General features: G+C 37.0%; 1 non-coding gene across 1 annotated transcript; it reads left to right on the top strand.

Moving 5' to 3' along the window:
* The first annotated feature begins 12,541 nt into the window (after positions 1-12,541).
* Positions 12,542-12,648, top strand: LOC143652946 (U6 spliceosomal RNA). Its single transcript, XR_013160988.1, has one exon. It is a non-coding gene; the product is annotated as a U6 spliceosomal RNA (small nuclear RNA).
* The last annotated feature ends 497 nt before the right edge of the window (positions 12,649-13,145 follow it).

Below are 13,145 nucleotides of genomic sequence, written 5' to 3'. Positions count from 1 at the left end.
TGATGTTCTGGAGAGGCTGCCCCCCACCCCCAACTGAGTTTCAGGATTTATCTAGCCTAGGAATCCATCTGGAGGTTGTAGATCTCTGGAAAGTAATCATAGTACATGGACCCTTTGTAGAATCTCAGATAGAGCCTTAGATGTTCTTTAGGGTTGGTGAGAATGGTTTTGGTTGCAGTTTGGCAAATCATGATCAATAGCAATATCTAGCTGAAGCTTGCATAAGAGTAGTCTCCTGACCCTATTGAACGCTCTCAGCCACTGATTCCTTATTTGTAACAACTCTTATTGGTCAGGAAGACATTGTCAATCCCATAGTGCCAGAGCCAGGCTCATCTCTGGAAGTCATATCCCACGTTGCCAGGAAACTTTCACTTCTGCGTGTCATGTCCCATATAGCAGGAAGGGTAATGATTTCACTTGCACAGTTAGGCTTAGAGAAGGAGAGGCCACATCTGAACAACAGAAGAGGGCCTCTGAAAGTAATTCTTAGGCATAACTATATGTAGGCTAAACTTCTCTGCTACATAAATAAGCTTCATAAGAGCAAGTCTCAAAATTAAGGGTTTGGCCTACTGACTTGTGAGTCCCTAATGTTTGAGACAATATCAGGGGTTTCCCCAGTAGTAAAGTTTAATAGTTCCATATTTTTTTCTCTTGTCCTTTAGGGGACTTTGCCAATACTTTTTAATTATCTGCTCAACATACTCGGGGACATTACATTAAGCTTATACAGAATTACAAGCCCTCATTCCCAGTCTGTGCTCACTGTTTTTCTATTGCTTAAATGATCTATCCACAGAGGATGGGATAGATTATGTGCTACAGAAAATTTAAGTTCTGGACAAAATCCAATTGTATTTTCAATCAACAAATTTGGACTGCTGAATTTGTCCAACCCAGAGAAAAGCAGGTAAGTAACTCTAAGATCTTTCCTGGCACAGAGCCAGAGCTGATGGAAAAAAACACAGAGGTTTTAGAGTTGGCTGAGCTCAGAATACTGGAAAAAGGCTGTGCCCAAAGAAAGGGGCACACAGAGGTGGGGACCAACTCTGGGTCTTGACTGGTGAAATCTGGAGTCTGGGGACTGGCTCTGAAAAGGGATTTTATTTAATTTTATTCTCTGTATTTTTTCTTTTTTCTTTTTTTTAAGTATTCTAAGTAGCTCATCAGAGAAAGCTTCAGGCATTTTCCGTTGTTAGCGGTGACCCAGGCAAGGTAGAAGTTAAGATGAAAGACAAAATGACAAGTCAAGTAAAGGAGATAATTCCCTAAAGGGTATATCTTCCCCAGGGGAGCAGTGCCAAGCTCAAGTGGCCACACTCCTTTAGAATACAGAAGCTGAAATCCCAGGAGCTGAGAATCAGAAACAGCTTAAGCTTGCCTTCCACCTCAACCTCTGTCTCAACCACACCCCTGGCAGGCTGAGAATTAAAGGCTCCACACCATTTTAAGGGACTAGAGAGCTTCAGACTGACAAGCTCCACTTGCTGGGCATGACAGGAAAAGCAGAGTCTAGAGGCTTCATAAGAAAGTCAGACAATCTGCTGGGTCTTATCCTCAGGGAAACTTGATACTAATTATACCATCTTCTGAGACCCAGGCCTGCCTTGTCAGGGAAAATCTGATTGGGTTTGATCATATTTGGGGAAATCTCAAAAAAAGATTTCATACAGGTAAGTCAAGAACCACAAAAACAAGAGCTGAAAATTCCAACCAGTTAAACAGAAGCTATGCTAGAGGTCTAGAATAAGGTGAACTGAATGCCAAAGAGCACATAGAGAAGAAAGCCAACCAACAATAAAACCCTTAGGTAAAAGAGTGAAAATGATCTCCAGAATAAACTAATCAGGGAAGTCAGATGCTTAGACACCAGCAAAAAAATTACAAGCCATACAAGGAAAAATGACAATATGGCCCAGTCAAAGGGACAAACAAACACTTTAAAGGAGATACAGGAGTTGGAACAACTAATTAAAATTTTTCAAACAAGCATGCTAAATCAATTCAAACATCAAATCAGCATGGTTGAGGTAAGATATGGCAAAAGAGATGAATATAAAGAAGACATTGAGTGAACATAAAGAAGAACTCCAATGCTTGAAAAAACATATGGCAGAATTTATGGGAATTAATGTCACAATAGAAAAGATGAAAAACACAGTGGAGACTCACAACAGCAGATTTGAAGAGGCAAAAGAAAGGATTAATGAACTAGATAACAGAACATCTGAAGTCCTACACACAAAAGAATAGATAGGGAAAAGAATGGAAAAATTTGAGCAGGATCTCAGGGAATTGAATAACAATATGAAGTCCATAAATATACATGTTCTGGGTATCCCAGAAGAAGAGAAGGAAAAGGAAGCAGAAAGAATAATGGAAGAAATATTCACTAAAAATTTCCCATTGCTTATGAAAAACATAAAATTACAGATCCAAGAAGTATAGCATACCCAAACAGAATAGGTCTGAATAGGCCCACTCCAAGACACTAATAATCAGATTGTCAAATGTCAGACGAAGCATGAATTTGAAAGCAGCAAGAGAAAAATGATCCATCACATACAAGGGAAGCTCAATAGAGCATGATTTCTGCTGATTGTGGATTTCTCAGCAGAAATCATGGAGGTGAGAAGGCAATGATATGAAATATTTAATGTACTGAAAGAGAAAAACTTTCAGCAAAGAATTTTATATCCAGAAAAACTGTCCTTCAAAAATGAAGGAGAATTTAAAATATTTTCAGACAGACAGACACTGAGAGAGTTTGTGAATAAGACACCTACTGTACAAGAAATACTAAAAGGAGCATTACAGGCAGATAGGAAAAGACAGGAGAGAGAGAGAGGTCTGGAGAAGAGTGTGGAAGTGAAGATTATCAGTAAGGGTAAAAAGAGAGGAAAAATAAGACATATCAAAATAAAGTCATGATGCATGCAACAACATGAATGAAACTTGGGGACATTATGTTGGGTGAAATTAGCCTGAATTAACATTAATGAGTAAACTTCGAGAGTTAAAGTTTGGGACACAGGTTACTAAGAGATAGAAAGAGGGTAGAGATTGGGCATGTGATATTGAAGGAGTGCAGAATGTTCAACAGGATTGATTGCAAAGATCCATAAATGGATAGCACAATATTATCTGATGGTAGCACAGAATTGTAAGTACACTGAAAAAAAGATGAGTGTGAGTATGGTTGAGGGAGGAGGGCTGGGGGCAGGTATGCCATCAGAAGGAAAAGTAGAAGATAAAGACTGGGACTATGTAACTTAGCAAAACTGACAATGGTCAATGACAGTGATTAAATGCACAAATATAAGAATACTTTTACCTGAGAGAGAGAACAAATGAACGTCAGTGGTGCAAGGTGTAGAAAATGGGATGGTACATAGAAAAATAAATAAATGCAAAGTAGAGTCTATAGTTAACAGTAGCATTGTAATACGCTTCCATTAAATGTAACAAAGGTAATATTCCAAACCAAATGTCAGTAAGAGAGGGATATAAGGGAAGGGTATGGAATTCTTGGTGTTGGTGTTGCTTCTCCTTTTTATTTATTATCTTTTATTCTTCATATTTTTCTTCCTCTTCTTCTTTCTTTGCAGAAATAAATGGAAGTGTTCTCCTGAAGATTGTGGTGGTGAATGCATAACTATGTGATTATACCAGGGACCAATGATTGGTTAGTGTGTTAGTTAGATTCAGTTGTCAACTTGGCCAGGTGAGCATACCTAGTTTTGTTGCTGTGGACATGAGCCAATGGTACGTGAACCTCATCTGTTGCTGATTTACATCTGCAGTCAGCTAGGAGGCATGCCTGCTGCAATGAAGGACGTTTGACTTAATTGGCTGGTGCTTAAATGAGAGACTGCAATGTAGCACAGCCTAAGCAGCTCAGCATACCTCATCTCAACACTGGCAGCTGAGCCCAGGCCTTTGGAGGTGCAGAAAGAAATCACCCTGGGGAAAGTTGTTGGAACCCCGGGGCCTGGAGAGAAGGCCAGCAGAGACCATCCTGTGCCTTTCCACGTAAGAAAGAACCTCAGTGGAAAGTTAGCTGCCTTTCTTCTGAAGAACTAACAAAATAAATCCCCTTTTATTAAAAGCCAATCTGTTTCTGGTGTGTTGCATTCTGGCAGCTAGCAAACCAGAACAGTTAGTTAGGATGACTTGTGTGGTGTATGAATAAAACTGTTTAAAAAACAACCAGAAAGATACAAGTGCTGGAGGAAATGTGGAGAGAGAGATGTACTGTTTCCTATTCACTTTTTTTTAGAAAAGTGGAATGGTGCGGCCCCTCTGGAGGGCAGTATGGTGGCTCCATAAAAGGTTAAGTATAGGGTTGTTATATGACCCTGCAACTCCATTATTAGGTAAATACTCGGAAGAATTAGAAGCAGGGACATGAACTGACATTTGCACACTGGTGTTTATGGCAGCAGTATTCACAGTTTGCAATGGATGGAGGTGGCCCAATGGTACATTGACTGTTGAAAGGAGGGGTGAGCTGTGGTATTCACATACAATAGAATATTGAGTGGCTGCAAGAAGGAATGAAGTTGTGAGGCATGCAACTAGGTGAAAGGACCTTGAGGACAGTATTTTGAGTGAAATAAGCTAGAAACAAAAAGACATACATTTTAATGCCTCACTAACATGGACTAATTATAATATGCAAACCCTAAGAATTGAATCTGAGAGAATAGGTTATCAGGGGAAGCCTTATTGTAAAGTTTCCTAAATTGTAAATGTTTACAACAGTCACATTTATTCCTGAGTTGTAATGGTCATTTCTAAATTCTGAGATGCTTCTCTTTGTGTATAACCTGGTTGGTCCCTGCAATGTTGGGTATCTCTGTGACACCTGAAACTCAGAGATTGAGTCCTGCAGCTATGAAAGTCAGTGTTATCCCATACAGCAACTGCTTAAAAAGATGACAAAGAGATCAGACTTCAATTACAGATATGAACGAAGCTGATCTGTTAGGACTAAGGTAAATCAGACTAAAGGATAAAGGATGATATTGACTGTGTTTTCAAACATCAACTACTGAGTGAGCCCAAAGGAAGAGATGTTTATTCGGTACAAAATTTATATTTTCAGCAGCACACTAACAAATTTAACCTATATGTTCAGTTTATTGGAATACCAGAATCACATGGAAACTTGAATAGGAAGTGAGACCTTCTTGGTTTTTCCAGGTTAGTAGGGATGCCCTGATGTATCCTAGAGTAATTTTGGCAGAGAATTAAAAATGCATTTGCAAAGCCCCCTTGAGGGACCGGAGTAAAAAATGGAAATATTAAACTTCTCCACGTGGGGAAGACCTTATAATCTCTCAAGCACTGAGGACTGCCAATTTAATAGGCTGAGCCCTCAACCTTGAGGAGTGCCCTTATGGAATTTATTCCTGCAAAGAAGAAGCTAAACCTATTTATAGTTATGCCTAAGAGTCACCTCCAGAGAACCTCCTTTGTTGCTCAGCTATGCCCTCTCTCTTAAAGACAACTCGGCGGGTAAACTCACTTGCTCTCCCCCCATTTACATGACTCCCAAGGGTGTAAATCTCCCTGGAAACATAGGCTATGACTCTCAGAGATGAGTCTTGACCAAGCATTGTGAGATTGAGAAAGACTTCATGACCAAAAAAGAGAAGAGAAGTGAAATAAAATAAAGTTTTGGTGACTAAGAGATTTCAAATAGAATTGAGAGGTCATTCTGGGAATTATTCTTTCACATTATATAGATATCTTTTTTTTTAGTTTTTAGTGTATTTGAATAGCTAGAAGGAAATTCCTGAAACTGTTGAATTGTATTCCAGTAGCCTTGATTCTTGAAAATGATTGTATAACTATCACATTTTACAGTGTGACAATGTGATTGTGAAAACCTTGTGGCTGATACTCTTTTTATCCAATATATAGACAGATGAGTAAAAAAATAAGGACAAAAAAAATAATATGGGGGTGGATAAGGGGTATGGGATGTTTTGGGTGTTCTTCATTTTTATCTTTATTCTTATTTGTATTTATTGGAGTAATGAAAATATTCAAAAATTGTTTGAGTGATGAGTGCTCAACTATATGATGATACTGTGAACCATTGATTGTACACTTTGAATGTTACATAGTATGGGAATATATCTCACTAAAGTTGCATTAAAAACCCACTGAGATACCATTTCATACACACTAGAATGACTATTACTTAAAAAGTGGAAAATAACAAGTGTTAACGAGGATGTGAAGAAATAGGAATCCTCCTTCTTTATTGGTGGGAATAAAAAATAGTGCAGTCCCTGTAGAAAATAGTTTGGTGGTCAATTAAAAAGTTATGTATGGAATTATCATATGACTTGGGAATCCCATTTCTAGTATTATACTCAAAATAAATTAATGGAGGAACTTGAATAGATGTTTTTACACCAATGTTCATAGAAGCATTATTCACAATAGCCAAAAGGTAAAAGCAACCCAAGTGTTCATCAACAGATAAATGGATAAACAAAATATGATATATACATATAATGGAATACTATTTAGCTGAAAACATGGAATGAAGATACATACAACAGTATGGATGAACCTTGAAGACATCATAGGCCAGACACCTAAAGAAAGATATTGCATTATCTCACTTATATGAAATAAGTAGAATATGCAAGGTCATAGAAAGAAAAACTAAGTTACATGTTGGAGGGAGGAGATGGGAAAAAGATAAATAAATGTTTAACGGATGCAAAATTTCTGTTTAGGGTAATGGGAAAATTTGGGTAATGGATGTTGGGATGGAAGTAAAATGTTGTGAATGTAATTAATGCCATTGAATAGTATGCTTAAAAGTGGTTAAATTGGAAATTTCATGTTGTATATATGTTACCACAACAATAATAATTTTAAAAAGAAGCCTAGATTTCAATTCATTAGGCAAAGGACCTTCCAATGTTCTGAGGTGTGCAGCAATGGATCTATCTGAGGTATAGTTCTGGGATGTCCCAGCCAAGGAAGAATGTGCTAGAAGACATCCCTCTTTCAGGAATGAGTGCTCTATAGCCTCCTTCAATGTTCTTTATCATGGCATGTGTGATTAAAAATCAATCACTAGCCTCTTAACTTTATAGTCATATCCAGAGAACCAACTGAAAAAAGAAAAAGAAAGATGTACAAAAAATAATTAGGAATGAAAAGACATTAGAAAAAGCCAAATTGTTTAAACTTCAAGCTCCAGCACAGGTGCACCAATAATCTGGGAAGGTTTTCCAGAAGGTGGGAATGCTTGAGCTGAGTTTTGAAGGATGTGAAAGAAGAAACTGAAGGGCTTCCTAAGAAAAAGAGCAGGCACAGTATAACACAAAGCAGGAGTAAGTGTGTACAAGGATTGGAGAGACAATCCCCAGGGCTTTTTGGATTCCAGGAAATTTGGCATGTGGAAAAGAATGGATTAGGAGATTGGATGGGTTTGATGGCAAAGGGCCTCAAAACCAAGTCGAGGACTACTTGAAAGATGGCGAACTGGAGTGGAGTGAGTTCACGCCTGCTTCCGGAAACAAGACAGGGGATGGGGAGAAAATGCCCAGGACTGCAGCTTCTGGGGTGTGAGTAGCTAGGAGGGTCTTTAAGCGATTTGGGGGAGGAGGATCGAGGGGAGCATGTGGTTCGGGTGACCGGGATCCCCACTGGTGCGATAGGAGGGAACTGACCCTCTTCGGCTCCAGCCTGCACAGCTGCTGGGTGGGGAAACCTCCCCACGTGGTTGTGGTGGGCAGTGCCCACAGGAGTCCAGAGGCAGGTGATCATCCACCATGGGGCCAACCTTGGGGTGGGGGGAGTGATCACCCCATCAAGTGCGGGAAAAGCCGGCCCTCTGTTGCAGTGTCTGGCAGGTCCACCACTGCCTAGATCTTTATTTTTATTTTACTTTCTTATTTCCTTTTTTCTTCCTAATGTTCTTTTTTATTTCCTCCCTTTAAAACATATTATTTCTATACATTTTTATTAGTAATGTAATTGTCCTTTTCATTAATTCTTTGTTTTTATATTTTTATAATAGGACTTATTTTCTACTTTTTATTTCACAGATTATTTTTTATTATTCCATTTCATTTATTCTTATTATTACTATTATTATTTTTCTCTTAAGTTTTCTCTCCCTCTGGTGGGCACCAGCCTGACTTCACTTCCAGTATATCCTGGGGTATCTCCTTTTGATTCTGCTACTACTACTACTACTATTGAGGTGTATTTTGTTGTGGTTCTTGTTCTTGTGTTTCATATTTTTATTGTACATTTTTTACTTTATTATCTCTTTTTCCTTTTTTTTCTTTTCTTTTCTAATTCTTTGTGTGTGTGTGTGTGTGTGTGTGTGTGCGCCTGTCCATAGGCTGGGAGTCCAGCCTGGGTCTCCTGCATGGTGGTCAGCCATTCTGCCACTGAAATACCCATGACCCTGGCCTAGTTTATAAAAGACCCTTAAGTTGAATTATATCCCCCACCCAAGATCTGGATCTTGATTTGGCAGAAAATAACTGACAAACCCAGTGCAAAAGGAAACACTCATCAAAAACTAAGTAAATACAAAACTTTATAAGAGTGAAGGAAACCAGCTTGCAAAATAACCATATCAAGATAATCAAAGGCCCTGAACACAACACTAAATCACAAAGTATATGAAGATCCAAGCAGAAATGGCCCAGCCAAACAACCAAATCAAAATTCCAGAGGGGACACAGAATATGGAACAACTACTCGAGGATATTTAAAAATAAATAAAGGATATCAGGAAAACAGTAGAAGAACATAAAGAAGAATTTGGAAGGTTAAATTGAAAAGTGGCAGATCTTACAGAAGTGAAAGATATAGTAGACCAAATAAAAAACATACTGGAGACGCACAATAGCAGATTCAAAGAAGTAAAAGGAAGATTAAGTGATCTAGAAGATTGAAAATAGAACTAGAGTGCACAAAAGAGCAAATAGCAAGAAAGACAGAAAAAAATGCAACTGAATCTTAGGGAAATGATGGTCAGCAAAAGGTACACAAATATAAGAATTGTTGATGTCCCAGAAGAAGAAGAAGAAGAGGAGAGTAAAGGGTTGGGAAAGTTAGTTGAAGATACAATCAGAGAAAACTTCCCAACCCTTATAAAGGACATGAATACGCAAATCAAAGAGGCCCAGTGAACTCCAAGTAGAATAAATCCGAAGAGGCCCATTCCAAGACATATACTAATCAGACTGTCAGGTGTTGAAAAAAAAACAGAAAGCCCTGAAAACAGCATGAGAAAAGCAATTTACTACATACTAGGGAAAACACATAAGACTGACTTCAGACTACTCAACAGGCACCATGGAAGCAAGAAGGCAGTGGTATGATATTTTTAAGATCCTGAATGAGAAAGGCTTTCAACCAAGAATTCTTTATCCTGATAAGTTATCCTTCAAAATTGAGGAAGACATTAAAATCTTCAAAGACAAACAGATTGAGAGAACTAGTCAACAAGAGACCAGCCCTACAAGAAATACTAGAGGAAGCCTTGTCAGCTGATTAAAAAAAACAAGAGAGGGAGGTCTGGAGGAGGGCAAAGAACTGAAGAATATGTGTAAAAATTAAAGGAAAAGAAAGAGAGAAGGAAAATAATAGATCTGGCAAATAAAAACTATAGGACAAGATGGTAGAATCAAAAACTGCTTTTACAGTAATTACTTTGAATATTAATGGACTAAACTCACCAATTAAAAGATACAGACTGACAGAGTGGCTCAAAAACCATAATCCATCTATATGCTGTTTACAAGAAATGTACCTTAGGTTCAAGAACACAGTTAAATTGAAAGTGAAAGGATGGGAAAGATATTCTATGCAAGCTATAACCAGAAGAAAGCAGGTGTAGCTATACTAATAGAAGACAAAATAGACTTTAAATGTAAAGATGTCATAAGAGACAAGGAAGGACAGTACATATTAATAAAAGGGACAATACACCAAGAAGAAATAACAATCATGTTCCCAATCAAGGAACTCCAAAGTACATGAGGCACATATTGGAAAAAACTGAAGAGAGTTATGGACATATCAGCAGTAATAGTGGGAGACTTCAATACACCACTCTCCACTATAGATAGAACAACCACACAGAGGATCAACAAGGAAATAGAGAACCTAAATAATAATTTAAATGAATTAGATCAAATAGGCATATATAGATCATTACATCCCAAAATGCCAGGATAACACATTCTTCTCTAGTGCACAAGAAATCTTCTCCAGGACAGATCATATACTGGGACATAAACTGAGTCTCTATAAGTTTAAAAAGATTGAGATTACCCAAAGCACTTTCTGTGATCACAATGGAATAACGTTGGAAGTTAATAATCACCAAAGAATCAGAGCTTTCACAAGTATATGGAGATTAAACTGCACACTCTTAAATAATCAGTGGGTCAAGGAAGAAATTGCTAGAGAAATCAATAAATATCTGGAGATGAATGATGAGAATACAACATATCAAAACTTATGGAATGTGGCAAAGGCAGTGCTGAGAGGGAAATTTATTGCCTTAATGCCTATATTAAAAAAAAGAATGAGCAAAACTTGAGGATTTAACTGCTCACCTGGAGAATGTAGAGAAAGAACAGTGCACTAACCCCAAAGCAAATAAGAGAAATAATAAAGACTAAAGCAGAAATAAAGAAACTGGAGAAAAATAAAACAATAGAAAGAATCAACAAAACTAAAAATTGGTTCTTTGAGAAAATTAATAAAATTGATGGTCCCCTTGCTAGACTAACAAAGAAGAAAAGAGAGAGGGCACAAAGAAGCAAAATCAGAAATGAAAGAGGGCTTGTTACCACAGATCATGAAGAAATTTAAAAAATCATCATAGAATATTATGAACAACTATATGCCAACAAACTAGACAACTTAGATGAAATGGGCAAATTTCTAGAAACAGGCAAATTACCTATATTAACTCAAGAAGAAATAGAAGATCTCAACAAACCAATTACAAGTAAAGAGATTCAATCAGTCATCAAAAATCTTCCCACCAAAAAAAGCCCAGGACTTGATGGCTTCACAGGAGAATTTTATCAAACATTTGAAAAAGAACTAATGCCAATCCTGCTCAAACTCTTCCAAAAAAAAAAAAAAACTGAAGAAAAGCGAATACTACCTAACTCATTTTATGAAGCTAACATCACTCTAATACCAAATCAAATAAAGATGATGCAGGAAGAGAAAACTACAGACCAATCTTCCTAGCAAACATAGATGCTAAATTTCTTAACAAAATACTGGCAAATCGTATCCAACACCATATTAAAAGATTTATACATCAAGATCAAGTGGGATTCATATCAGGAATGCAATGATGGTTCAACATAATAAAATCAATCAATGTAATACAGCACATTAACAAATTGAAAGGACAAAATCACATGATCATATCCACTGATGCTGAAAAAGCATTCAACAAAATCCAGCATTCTTTCCTGATAAAAACACTTCAAAAGTTAGGCATTAAAGGAAAATTTCTCAATATCAAAGGGCATATATGAAAAACCCATAGCCAGCATCATACTTAATTGTAAGAAATTGAAAGCATTTCCCTTGAGATCGAGGACAATACAAGGATGCCCATTATCATCACTATTATTCAATATTGTATTAAAAGTACTAGCTGGAGCAATTAGACAGGAGAAAGAAATAAAAGGCATCCAAATAAGAAAAGAAGAAGTAAAACTTTCATTATTTGCAGATAAATGATCCTATACTTAGAAAACCCTGAGAAATCTACATGGAAACTACTTGAACTGATAAACAAATTCAGCAAAGTGGCAAGATACAAAATTAATATACAAAAACCAGTATTGTTACTATGCACAAGCAATGACCTATCTGAGGTGACAACTAAGGAAAAAATTCCATTCAGAATAGTGACCAGAAGAATTACATATCTAGGAATAAGTCTAACCAGAGAGGTCAAGGACTTATACATAGAAAATTACAAAAAGAAATTTAAAATGGCCAAAATAGATGGAAAGATATTCAACACTCATGGATAGGAAGGTTGAATATCATCATGATGTCAATTCTACCAAACCAGTCTACAGGTTCAGTGCGATACCAATAAAAATCACAACAATCTACTTTGAAGACTTGGAAAAACTGGTTACCAAATTTATATGGAAGGGAAAGAGATATCAAATAGCTAAATATATCCTTAAAAAGACGAATGAACTGGGAAGTCTAACATTCCTGACTTTAACACTTATTACAAATCCTCAGTGGTCAAAACAGCATGGTACTGGTACAAAGATAGAAGGACAGGCCAGTGGAATAGAATCAAGAGTGTAGAGATTCAACATCAAATTTATGGACATTTGATTTGATAAGGCCCCCAAATCCACTGAATTGGGACAGAATAGTCTTTTCAGTAAATGGGCATGAGAGAACTGGATTTCAATAGCCAAAATAATGAAAGAGGACCCCTACCTTACACCCTATACAAAATTAATTCAAAATGGATCAAAGAGTGCTCACTTCAGCAGCACATATACTAAAATTGGAACGATGCAGAGAAGATTAGCATGGCCCCTGCACAAGGTTGGCATGCAAATTCGTGGAGCATTCCATATTTAAAAAAAAAAATGGATCAAAGACCTAAATGAAAGAGCCAGTATCATAAAACTTCTTGAAAAAAAAAAAGTAGGGAAACATCTTCACGATCTAGTAATAGGGTATACCTTCTTAAACTTTACACCTAAAGTACAAGCTATGAAAGAAAAAAGAGACAAATGGGGACTCCTTAAGATCAAGAGCTTCTCTGCCTCAAAGGACTTTGTTAAAAAGGTGAAGAAACAGTCAAATCAATGGGAGAAAATATTTGGAAACCACATATCTAATAAAGGCTTGATATCCTATATACATAAAGAAATTATACAGCTCACCAACAAAAGAACAAAAAACCCAATTATAAAATGGACAGAGGAAATTAATAGACACTTTTCTGAAAAGCAAATTCAGATGGCTAAAAAGCACGTGAAGAGCTACTCATCTTCATTGGCTATAAGGGAAATGCAAATTAAGACAACAATGAAATATCAACTCACACCTGTAAGAATGGCTACTATTAAGCA

Source organism: Tamandua tetradactyla, chromosome 1, assembly GCF_023851605.1.
Source record: "Tamandua tetradactyla isolate mTamTet1 chromosome 1, mTamTet1.pri, whole genome shotgun sequence".
NCBI lineage: Eukaryota > Metazoa > Chordata > Mammalia > Pilosa > Myrmecophagidae > Tamandua > Tamandua tetradactyla.
The sequence above is the reverse complement of the archived record's forward strand: the minus strand, read 5'-3'. Positions and strand labels throughout refer to the sequence as shown.